The sequence below is a fragment of the Typopeltis vanoorti genome, chromosome 17, assembly GCF_054136105.1.
Source record: "Typopeltis vanoorti isolate ZY-2024b chromosome 17, IOZ_Tvanoo_1.0, whole genome shotgun sequence".
Classification (NCBI taxonomy): Eukaryota; Metazoa; Arthropoda; class Arachnida; order Uropygi; family Thelyphonidae; genus Typopeltis; species Typopeltis vanoorti.
In genome coordinates this window covers 6,602,336-6,614,414 of record NC_143565.1, presented here as the reverse complement: position 1 = coordinate 6,614,414, position 12,079 = coordinate 6,602,336, and the positions used below count along the sequence as shown (strand labels likewise).

The window sequence follows — 12,079 nt, the reverse complement described above, 5'->3', positions numbered from 1 at the left end:
CCTCTTTGTCAATAGATTACAAGCTTCTTCCCTAGTCAATCAGTATTGGTGTATCCCAGAGCTCTGTGCTTTCACTTAAACTTTTTCTTCTATACACTACTGATCTCTCTCTAACATTCAATCTTATTCATGGTGTTGCTGCTGACAGTACTCTCCAATCGTTTTCATTTTCAAAACCTTGCAGTGCTAAGGTAATTCATGCTTCAAGATGTTTATCCACTGCCACCAATCTTCTTGTCATTCTCAAGTGGAATGAGAATAACCTGGTGAATTTTAAGTCCACCAAAATGCAATTCTATCTCATTTCTGGGAAGAAAACCATGCCTCACTCTTTCTCACATCTGAACAGTATTGTACTCACCAACTAGGATCAGTTTTCTTCTTTTATTAACAGAGTGACACATCTTCTATTCACTCACAAGCATTCAGATCTCCAGCCATCTTATATTTACCATGGTAAATGGAAGATCACTAGAAAATTTTAATTTCATATGCTCATAAGCAGTGCTTTTTTTTTCTGGAAAAAAAGGTGCCAGTACTCACCATGAAGATGTTATTACAGCAGCTTCCACACTTTTAACATATCCTCCGATATATCCTTGTCGTCTCTAGATCACTTCTTTCATTTAGTATCAACTGCAGAATGACGATCTCGGAGCAGCCATGAGTCCACATATTTGCTAGGGTTGAACTGAGTGAGAGGGGGGTCCTACTATCCTGATGAACATTGGTGCAGATGCTGTCCATACAAGCAGAGATGACCTAGATGAAGTTACTATAAGATTCATCTGAGAGAAACCCCTTTCACATTCACTGGAAGATATTGCAATTGTGCCCAAAGTGTGCTTTAGAGGAAGTAGTATGTTCGGGACTTTATTTTCTTGAAGATATTCATGAAAACCACAAACTGCTTCTTTTTCATTTAGGCAAAATTTGCGTGCTAACTTTTTAATTTCAGCTTCACCAAATGTCAGATGCTTCCCAAGATTTTCTGGCCAATACTTGGTATCTAAAATCTTAGCACATTCAGGCAAATCAGCATCATCTCCTTCAAGCAAATGCTTTCCAACAGCTTCTTTCAGACTTATAGAGAGCAGATGAACTTATTGCAGGACTGCGTCTTTCATTTTTGTGGAGCTCAATCCCTTTGAACTTCATGTTCTTCTGACTTTGAAGAGAAATACTGTAGTATGGACCAGGATTTTCAATTCTTTATTCAAAAAGTTGAACTGCATTCTTTATCCTTCTGTCTGCTTTGTACAAGTCAATATTTCTCTCTTGTAAATCTAGACTTAGTTCACTAAGCTCTTGGAGAGCATCAAACATAAGGCCCAAATCAAGAACAAACTCGCATGACATTAGTTTTCTTAAAAGGCCCTCATAAAGAAAGCAATCTGTTTTGCTTCTTCTGCTGTCTTCTTTTGCCTCCAGAAAGTGATGGACAAGGGCTTTAAAGTCTTGCCACACTGCAGAAACATTGAGAAAGCTAGATACAACCCAGCAAGTGCTTAAAATTCTGCCACTATTAAGAAGTTGAAGTTCCAAAGTCACTGCACATTTCTGTAGTTCCCCAGCATTCTTAGGTAAAGCATGATAAGTCACATAAAGTTTGTCCATGAAACTCTTAAAGTGATTCACTCCTGCTAGATTGTTCACTGTGTATCACTAACAGACACAGAGTGAACAATGTTTCACAGTGTATCGGTTGAATTATCATTATGTGTGTCACTAACACACAATTCAAGGCGATGGCTAGCACAATGCCAGAAAATAACACTAGGAAACTTTTCTTGCATTAGCCTCCTTACACCATTACACACACCAAACAACACGGTTGCATTATGTTGTTTAGTGTGCGTAATCACAAATCACAAGTTACAGACAATAAATACTCCTTTAAGTAATCTTCAGATATCCTAAACACTAAGATGACTAATTAAAGAGTTTAGAATTCCCCTAGCAGTTACATTCTGATAATTCGATCAAATCTAGGAAAAGACTCACAGGAGTCGAAAGTTCAGGAAAAACTACACGAACAATAACAATCAATGTTGTTGTGTTACTCACAGTTGTCAATTCATCAATAAGTAACGATATTTTGTTGTTAGAGTTCACTATATTGTATTAATGTTTTTCTCATTTCATTTGCGTTATGGCTCACAATGTTAATGCAAGCATTTGCAGAATGAAGAATATATCCCATGTCTAGGCCATTAAGTTCCTGTAAATTTAGTTCGTCTTCAAAGTTGTTAAATGATTGATTTCTCCTCACAACTTTGTAAGCGATTCGAAACACTTTTCCTGTTATGTCTTTATTATGAGACAAAGGATTTAGGAAAACTTTCTCTAATGTTTCATTTTTGCTTCAGATTTTATGGCATACTTTGTGCGCTGCACTCTCCTTATGATTGTAAATCTTTTTTCTTAATGATATTAACTGTTGTTTAGGAGATTCCCCAAAATGACTGATTTTACCATTTGCCCACTCCACTGAAATTTGCATTCCCATGTGTTTATCGACAGCAAGACTTCCGATATCACAACATACTTCACAGCCCAATATTTCATTCTTGACATACAGCCACTCGTTTCCCTCGCAGAAGTCATTTTTCAGCATAAGTGTCCAACATTCGGGTCAATTATTATCAGAATCTGCTTCCTTTTGACCGCGCGGTTAGCTTAGTGGCTTTGCGCTTCGCAACCATATGCCTGGGGAAGGAGTGTCCCAGGTTCGATTCCCGTTGTAGACGTGAGGAATTTGAGGATCTTCCTCAGGCATAGCCAAGTTAGCCGGTCTTGGGCGCGGTCAGTAGGGTTTTTTCCACCAGTTTATCTGGCGTTTTTCATCCCGCAAACAGGCAAACTGGCCCCGTGAACATACGCCTCTACAGTCAAAAATATATCCCCCCAGCGGCAGACCAGGCGACGGGTCGGTTGGGAGTAGTACTAACAAGAAGTCGCATCTAAAGTAACACGCGGACCATGCATAGGAAGCGGGAATAACGCATAGAAGAAGAAGAAGAAGCTTCCTTTTGACCACGTGGATCTTCGGTCTTGGTTTCATGATCCTCTTCACTGAGTGTATTTTCGGTGCTAGTTTTCTGTTTTACAGGCGTTTCACAAGTAGATTCAACAATTTCTGCTTCTTCAGCCTTCCTTTTTTTTTACTCATTGGCATAAAAACTCAAGTGAACACCTGCCTGTTGCAGAGTGAATATAGAACTGACAAACTGATGTTGGAAGCAATCGGAAGCGAACACAACTTCCTATTTCTGGTTGCATACCAACCTATGAAACAGGAAAGCAGGGTACCAACTTATGAGTAATCAAAACTGAAAATTATTCATGAATACAGTACCATCAACTGGAATATTTATAATACAATTTGCTATCAATAAATTGCAAATGTTTAAAAACTTAAGAAAAAGGTATCCGGAGAGTTCATCGAAAAACAGTTTACCAAAAGACAATTCATCGAAAAAGCAATTCACCGAATAAACAATTCATCGAAAATCAGTTTATCGAACAACAATTAATCGAAAAAGCAATTCATCGAAAGACAATTCCCCAAAAAAGCAATTCATCGAAAGACAATTCCCCAAAAAGCAATTCACCAATGAGCAGTTAATCGCAAAGACAATTCATCGAAACGCAATTGATCGAAAAACGACAATTCATCGAAAATACGGTTCACTGAAAAATGAATTATAAGGCATGTGGGGGCGAAGATGTGTGTGTGCAATTTTTTATTTTTTTTTGGTTTGTTTTGGATTATTTTGAGAGGTATATATCTTTTTATTATCCTACTATTTATAACTACTATTTATTCTACTTCGTTCGGAAAGCGATTTTTTGGCGAAGCATAGTTGGTTGCAGTGAATGACATCCACTGAGGTGGATACAGTTGAGATGTTAAAAGAACATTTCATAAAGGGATTTCATCCTCGTGAAATTTTTAGCTCATATTCTAACCGTTGATGAAACATGGCTTCATCACTATGACCCAGAGAACAAACAACAGTTAATGGAGTGGAGACACAAAGGTTCTCCATGGCCAAAGAAGTTTCGAACCAAACAGTCAGCAGGGAAAGTTCTTGCCATTGTCTTTTAAGATATGGATGGTGTAATCCTTACCTTACCTCAAGGAAGGTGAAACTGTTACAGCAGCTCTGAAGGAATTGAAGGAGGTACTGAAGGAAAATCGGTTCGAGAAACTAAGCAGAGGCGTGTTGCTTTTGCAGGACAATGCACCTGCTTATGAAATGCAACAGACAATATACGACTTGGGATTTCAATATCTACCTCAAACACCATATTCACCAGGACCAGCCCCAGGGCCGGTCCTAGAAATTTTGTCGCTGCGTGCAGTAGCATATTTTTCCGTCACTTCCCCTTAAAAAAAACTCTTTTAATGACGTCTTAAAAGCCATGATATTAATCTAGGCTTCAACATCTCTGATCATAAATTCTAAACAGAAGCATTAGCTAAATTCATACGTTAATGAAAAAGGATCATAAACTATATTTTTTACAGAGAGAGAGAGAGAGAGATTTCCTCTTAATGTGCAGTATAATAAAATGATTCGTAATGTGTTATTGTACTTTAGGATCTTTTAATTTTTAATGGAAGGGGAGCACAAAAATTTTGTACTCAGGCCACGCAAATCCATGGAACGGCCCTGAAAATCAGTCACTAAGAGTTGTGTAGATTCTAGTTAATTGTCAAGAAAAGTTAATTGCTCTCCACATGTTTACTTGTGGCATCAAATAATGAACGAATGATTCCAGGAAAAAAAAAGTTTCTTTTCCAGGCATTAAAAAATACACAGCCTATATATTTACAAATGAATTGTAAGAATAAATTTCCAGTAGATTTGTTTCATTTCCTGATCATGTTATCAGGAAATGAAAGTTTATGCTAAGAAAGAATATATATATATATATATATATATATATGAAAAATATATGTATTCAAGATACCAAGTAATTTTATATTAACTTGGTTTTAATCCTATTTCCCAAGTAAGCAAACAGACAAGAAAGTCAAGTTTGCACCTATAAGTAGTGCAAGTCCAAGGCAACTCGGGAGATAAGTGCATGTGGTACTCCTGTCTTCCCTACAGATAAATCGCTAACTGTACAATGAAGCAGGATGTGCACTTACATTAAATGCTCTAAAATGCAAGAAAATAATTATTACGTTTCAATGACCGCTTCCATATGTTGTCAGTATTACGAGTAACATTCCGCATTGTTACTGAAGATTTTTAAACAATACTTTGCAAGAAAAATGACTTTTCGATGAATTATGAAAGAATTCATCGAAAAATTTTCGGTGAATTGTTTTTTTGATGAATTGCATTTTCGATGAATTGTCGTTCGAGGAATTGGTCATTCGAGGAATTGTCGTTCAGCGAATTGCTTTTTCGTGAATTACATTCGATGAATTGTCTTTCAATTAACTGTTTTTCGATGAATTTGCCTGTAACCAAGAAAAAAGATGCCAGTACTGCGTACCACCAGGAAAAAAAAAAAAAAAAACTGCTCATAAGCCAAAATAACTAGTTTTTGTTCATATTGCCAGTGTGTATTGTCTTATTATGGAGCAAATCATATGCTAATATGTAGATATAGTGTGTATTATCATTTGTGTATTGTCTTTGTTTTCACTTTCAATTTGCCTTTAGAAAAATATGATAGTTTTAGATATACTTTTTAAAGCGTCATTTTAGCTTGGTATATGAAGAAAGCTTGGTAAATAGCCCTCTCTGTCAGTTTCTCAAAACCATTCCATGGAATGGTCCAAATGTGAATAAAGTATGGCCTTTATATCGAGTTGCCTTGCATTAAAGTGTAGATATTGCCTTAAAATATTAAAAGTTCATAACAAAATTCCTTATGTGTACCGTCAAGGAATGTATAGTATACTAATGATAGTACCACATGAGTTTAAATAAGTTTACATTATTATCCAGTGTCACCGAAGCATCATAACGAAAACATTAGATGGAGACCTCCACACAGTCTTTAAAGAATGCAGAGAATCCTGGAGTTTCTAACCTAATGTATACCTAATAATAAAGTAGATACCTAGTAATGGATACCTAATAATGGTGTACCCCATTACTAGGTATCTACTGGGTACTAAACGAACAAGGATGCACTAGCAATTTGAGAATTAGCAGATTGTTTTCTGTTTTAGTTTAAACCTAAAAATTAAACTTAACTTAAACCTGCCATTTAAGCAAAGTCATCACTGTTTTTCAGAGAACTAGGGCAAACAGTGAAAAGTCAGTCAGCTAATAGAACAAACATGTCAGATAAATTGCTGACATGTTTGTTCATTTATTTTATGTTCATGGTGTACTTTTCCAGCTCTTCTGATCAATTTTCTTTCCTTTCCATCAACATAAGGAGTATCAATGGAAAGGAAAGAAAATTGATCAGAAGAGCTAGAAAAGTACAACATGAACATAATTGGGTTAATTGAGACAAAGATGATTAAACCAAGTGAAATATGTTTCTAAATAATAAATATAAGATTTATATTCAGGCAACAGTGATCAAGGAAAGGAGTGAAGGAATAGGGATAGCATTCTGCCAAAAAAATGAAGATAAACTTTTTGATTGGCAGGTAGTTTCAAGTAGTTATCTGGACAAATTTCAAAATGGAAAAATTTGACAATGAAACTTATTTGTGCCAATGGTCCCACTGAAAGTTCTTAGTAGAACTTTCTAAGTGGAGAAATGTTTTGAATCATCAGTGAAAGAAGATAACAGAAACAAAAAAGAAAAGTTAGTCCTTGTTAGGGATTCAAACAGCAGGGTAGAAATGAATCCCATAAATAAGAAATGTTTTGAGGAAAAAGGCAAAATTAATAATAATGGAAAGGACATCTACTAGATTTCTGTTTAGAACACAGAATAGTCATTACTAACACTACGTTTCACCATTGAGATATGCACGAATTCACATGGAAAGAAGGCATAAAAAAAAAAAAGTATTATTAACTGTGTTATTGTTAATAGAAATATCTCTTAATACTTGCTCAAGTTACAAAAGAATACAGATTTCAGATATTGCAACTTTTAATTTTAAGACAATCACTTAAATGTATTCAAAAGAATAATATATATGAAGTAATAAAAATAATTGGAGTAGCTCTTACAGGTGAACTGCAGACTCGACTATACAAATATTACTCAAGAAAAAAATGACTAAAAATGAGAACGAAACAGTTATTATTATTATTATTATCTGAGACCTCCAGGGAGTCAAGGACTCATCAAGGGAGGCTGTAAATTACCCAACCCAGCTATCATAGCTTCCCTTAAATTCATTCACACTAGATGCACTCACTACCCCTAAGAGCAAATTATTCCACTCACCCACTGCTCTCTCTGAGAGAAAAACCTAGCTCTTACCCCTTGCAGTTCTAAGGGATAAATTCCAAAGAAAATATTCTTTCAGCTAGATAGGTAGGTAGGTAGGTATGTGGTGAAGTTGTTCGCAAAGATAGAAAAACGTAGACAAGAAGTTAGAGGCAGGTTGTGCAAAAGAAGAAAGCATATCAAAATTTACTAGTGAGAAAGCTGGCAGATGTCCTTAGAGAAGAGAAAAATGTAAGAGAGCTAAGCTCCATGTAACAGTTGCTAAACAAGTCATGGACAGAACATAAAAGACACACATGAAGGTGACAAAATATCCTGCATGATGTGACAGAAATTTCAAAATGGAAGCAAGAGTACTGTAAGAGGAATAAGGTATGATATCATCATCAAATTCCTGATATATATACCCTCAAGGTGTGTACAGGATATGATAGTACTACATGAAAAATTACATCATTACTAACTTCATATCTACAATTTTCCTCCAAATTAGTCTATTACCTGTCAAGACTCCGATATTATCAGATCTTATATTTCTATCATCTAAGGAGCTTTGTACCGTATCAATCCACCTATATCTTGGTCTTCCTCTGGGTCGTTTTCCTGCCAACCTGGCAGAGAACACTTGTTTTGCTAATCTTTCCTCGCCCATTCTGTTTAAGTGACCATACCACCTTAGATTAGCTCTGCACGTGCATTCCTGGATGCTGACAATGTCAAGTTCTTTCCTAATATCCTCATTTTTAATATGATATTGCCATTGATGCCATCTGTTCACACCTCTTATCTTTCTCAGGACTCTCATATCTACGGTCTCTAGTCTTTGGTCAAGTGTTTTACTTCTGACCCAGCTCTCAGATCCATAAGTTAAAACTGGTTTGAACACTGTCTAGTATACAGCTAATTTCATGTTCTGACTAATTTCTCTCTTATTCCATATGAATTTATTCAATTGACTTCCTACCATACCAGCTTAGTTAATTCTGTTGTCTATTTCCATATTTAATTTACCATCTTCACTAAAAATCATGCCTAAGTAGTTGAAATGTTTTACTTGTTCCACGGGTTCTCAATTCACAATGCAATTGACATTTTCAATGCTTCTGCTTATTTTCAGTCTTTGTCTTGTTATTGCTGACCTTCATACCATATCTATTACAACAGTTATTCAATTTAGTCAGGGAATCCTGCAGATTTGTAGCGAATTCATTTAGAAGTATAACATCATCCGCATAAAGCAAAGAGCTGAGATTACATCTTCAATTTTGATATAAGGTTTAATACCACTTTCCTTCATAATGTGATCCATATAGATAATGAATAACAGTGGGGGATAATGTACATCCCTGTCTGACACCAGATTTAACATTAAACCACCTTCCTGTACTTCCTTCAATTCTAACTGCTGACTTACAACTCAAATAAAGACTAATTATTGCTTGATATAATGACCCATTAACACCATATAACTCTAGCATTTTGAATAGCTACGCTCTTGGCACCTTGTCATATGCCTCTTTCAGATCTACAAAACTTAAATACAGATCTTTGTTATATTCTGATGATTTCTCAACTATCTGTCATAAAGTGAAAATCTGATCCTGACAGCCTCTATTTGGCAGGAATCCAGCTTGTTCTTCACGAAGCTTTTCTTCCACAATTCTTCTCAACTGTTTCTCAAGTATACTTGCATATATCTTACCAGGAACACTCAGTAATCAAATACCTCTATAATTCTCACATTTAGTTTTATTTCCCTTCTTATATATGGGTACTATGAGAGCTCTACTCCATCAGGAATTCATCCCTCTGTCCAGGCCTTCTGAACTATACAGTGCAGCCACTGTAAGACTTTTATACCTCCATACTTGAGCATTTTTGGTTGAATATCATCTACTCCTGCTGCCTTTCCAGATTTCAGGTTTTTGATGGCTTTTTCTACTTCAAGTATGGAAATGTATTCCTGACTGTATGCCTGGTGATTGTTTTTTTACCACTGTGCTGTTATCACTGCTTGTTTCATTTAGCAATTTTTCGAATAAGTAATTACTCCATACTTCAAGGATATATTTTTCTCCTGTTTTCAAGTCGCCTTTATCATTTCTAATTCCTTTAACAGCACTCTTTCCTCCATTTCTGAGCTTCTTCAACAACCTCCAGAATATCTTGTAAACTTCTTGATATTTATTTTCTATGTTCTTACCAAAGTCCTCCCATGACTTTTGTTTAGCCAGTTTTACACAGTTTAGCTTTCTTACATTTGTCTCTGTATTCTCTAAGAGCACAAGCTGACTTAATTGCCAGGAACTTTTGATATGCTTTCTTCTTTTCCTTCATTGCCTCTTTAATTTCCTGTGTCCACCATGGAGATCTGATTTTTCTATCCTTGCAGACAATCTCACCACATGCCTCTCTGGCTGAATCAATCAGTGTTTTTTTTCAGGGGTTGCCACTGAATCTCCGAAGTTTGGGTCCTGTTCTCAAACTCATTTTTTTCTTGAATAATATTTGTGTATTTTAGTCCACAGTTCACATCTGAGAGCTGCTCAACTTTTATTCACTTTAAAACATTCTTACATGTTCTTCTTTTCAATATGAAATTCAATTTTATCCTGGTCAAGACTAAATGGTTATTTCAAAGTTCTAATTTCAAATCCTCTGTACACGCTAGTGTCCTTCACCAGGAAGAAAACATCACTATCAACAATAATATAGTCACTGAGACTTTTCTTATTCCTTCTCTTAATCCTTTTAATCACCTGTATCAGGTATGATATAGGTGATTTAAAAAAAAAAAAACACCACTGAAGTTAGATTTAATCCTTTTAATCAGTGTTTTATGTAATCTTCAGTGATTAAAAAAACACACTGAAGGTACATATTGTGGATATCTAAGGTAATTACTTTGCAAGACTGCTAAATGAAATAAGAGTAACAGAACAGTATTAGAAAATAGGTATTATTTCTAGGAAACTTCCCATGTTACTCCTCTAAGCAAATATTATTTTTATAGCTATTTAGCTTATTTTTGTTTAGGAATACCCCTTTTATAATGTCATTGGCTTTTTACTCAAATCTTAGGACATTACTGAATGTTTTATATAGACAGATATATGAAGAATATATAGGAGAAATAATTCGAACATAATTTTGTAGGATGTTGTCTTCTTATTCAGCGGCATCCCGGCAAGTGACGATATACATTCATATGCTGTTAAAGGAAGTATGATGGAAAGGAAGGGGCAGGGGGTTGGATAATGTAGGTGTAGAGAAATGTAGGAGAATTATTGGTGAGGCAAGGGGGTATGTGAACTTTTTTGAAAAATCCAGGTTTTTTTTATATATTATTCAAGGTGGGTAGAGAATACTTTGGGAGGTGGTGAAAATAGAAATTTTTAGGGAAGGATATGATGGGATAAGATCAGGGATGGGAGTAACGGGGTGTGAACCGTTTCGACAGTGCATCGCCTTTGGAGCTCATGGGGGAAATGGAGCTATGCTGGCTTGGTGTTTCTGTACACCAAAGACAGAAACAACAAGCCAGCATGACATAGCCTCCAATTCCTCCATGAGCTCCGAAGAGGATGCACTGTCAAAAGGGTTTATACCCCTGTTACTCCCACCCCTGATCTTATCCCATCATAATCTTTCCCTGGGAATATGAATGTATATCGCGACATGCCAGGATGCCGATGAATAAGAACACAGCCAGCAACATCCTACCAAGGTATGTCCGAATTATTTCTCCTATATATTTTTATATATCTGTCCATATAAAACATCAGTTATGCCCTAAAATTTGAGTAAAAAGCCAATGACATTATAAAAGGGGCACTCCTAAACAAAGACTAAATAGCCATAAAAATAATAGCGTTAGAAAATATTCCAGTGGAATGGAATAAGTAGTACATATCAATACTTGAGGTAGAAAAAGTCATCAGAAATCTGAAAGGCAGCTGGAGTAGATGACATTAGACCAGAAAAGTTTAAATATAAAAGTATAAAGGTTTTATAAGCTACACTGCATAATTCAGGTCTTTGTCAGAAGGTAGAATATTTTAGAAGATTGAGTTTCCATCTATAAAAGGGAAATAAAACTGAATATGAGAATTACAAAGGAATTTTCCTACTAAGTGTTCCAAGTAAAATTTACACAATATTTCTTGAGAATTAGCTAGAAAAATTGTGGAAGAGAAACTTTGGAGAAGAACAAGCAAGTTCAGAGTAAACAGGGAGTGGTTTTCTGAATCAAATTTCCATTTTATGACAAATATTTGAGAAATTATAGGAATATAAGAAACATCTGTTAATAAGTTTTGTAGATCTGAAAAAAAACATACAAGGTGCCGAGAGAGAAAACTTTTGAAAACTTTACAAATTTTATGGTGGAAATGGAACATGATACACAGCAATACATAATCTATATTTATGTTGTAAGTCAGCCGTTAGAACTGAAGAAGTACAAGAAGTTGGTTTGAAGTTAAATCAGGTGTGCACTATCTTCACTAATAATTCATCATCTTTCATAAAGAAAGTTGCATTAAATTTGATATCAGAATCAAAGATATCAAACTGAAATAACTATAATTTCTTTGGCAAGTTTAATTTATCAAACTGAGCACTTTGTTTTATAAAGATGAAGTTCTATTAAAGAAATCCAGTGTAAGTCTAAGATTCTTTAACTAAA

At 35.3% G+C, this 12,079-nt stretch overlaps 1 protein-coding gene across 1 annotated transcript in view; it reads right to left on the bottom strand.

Annotated features, from left to right (window-relative positions):
* LOC150097114 (putative ATP-dependent RNA helicase DDX5) overlaps positions 1-12,079 on the bottom strand; it is a 226,691-nt gene that overhangs the window by 122,803 nt on the left and 91,809 nt on the right. The window lies entirely within an intron of this gene.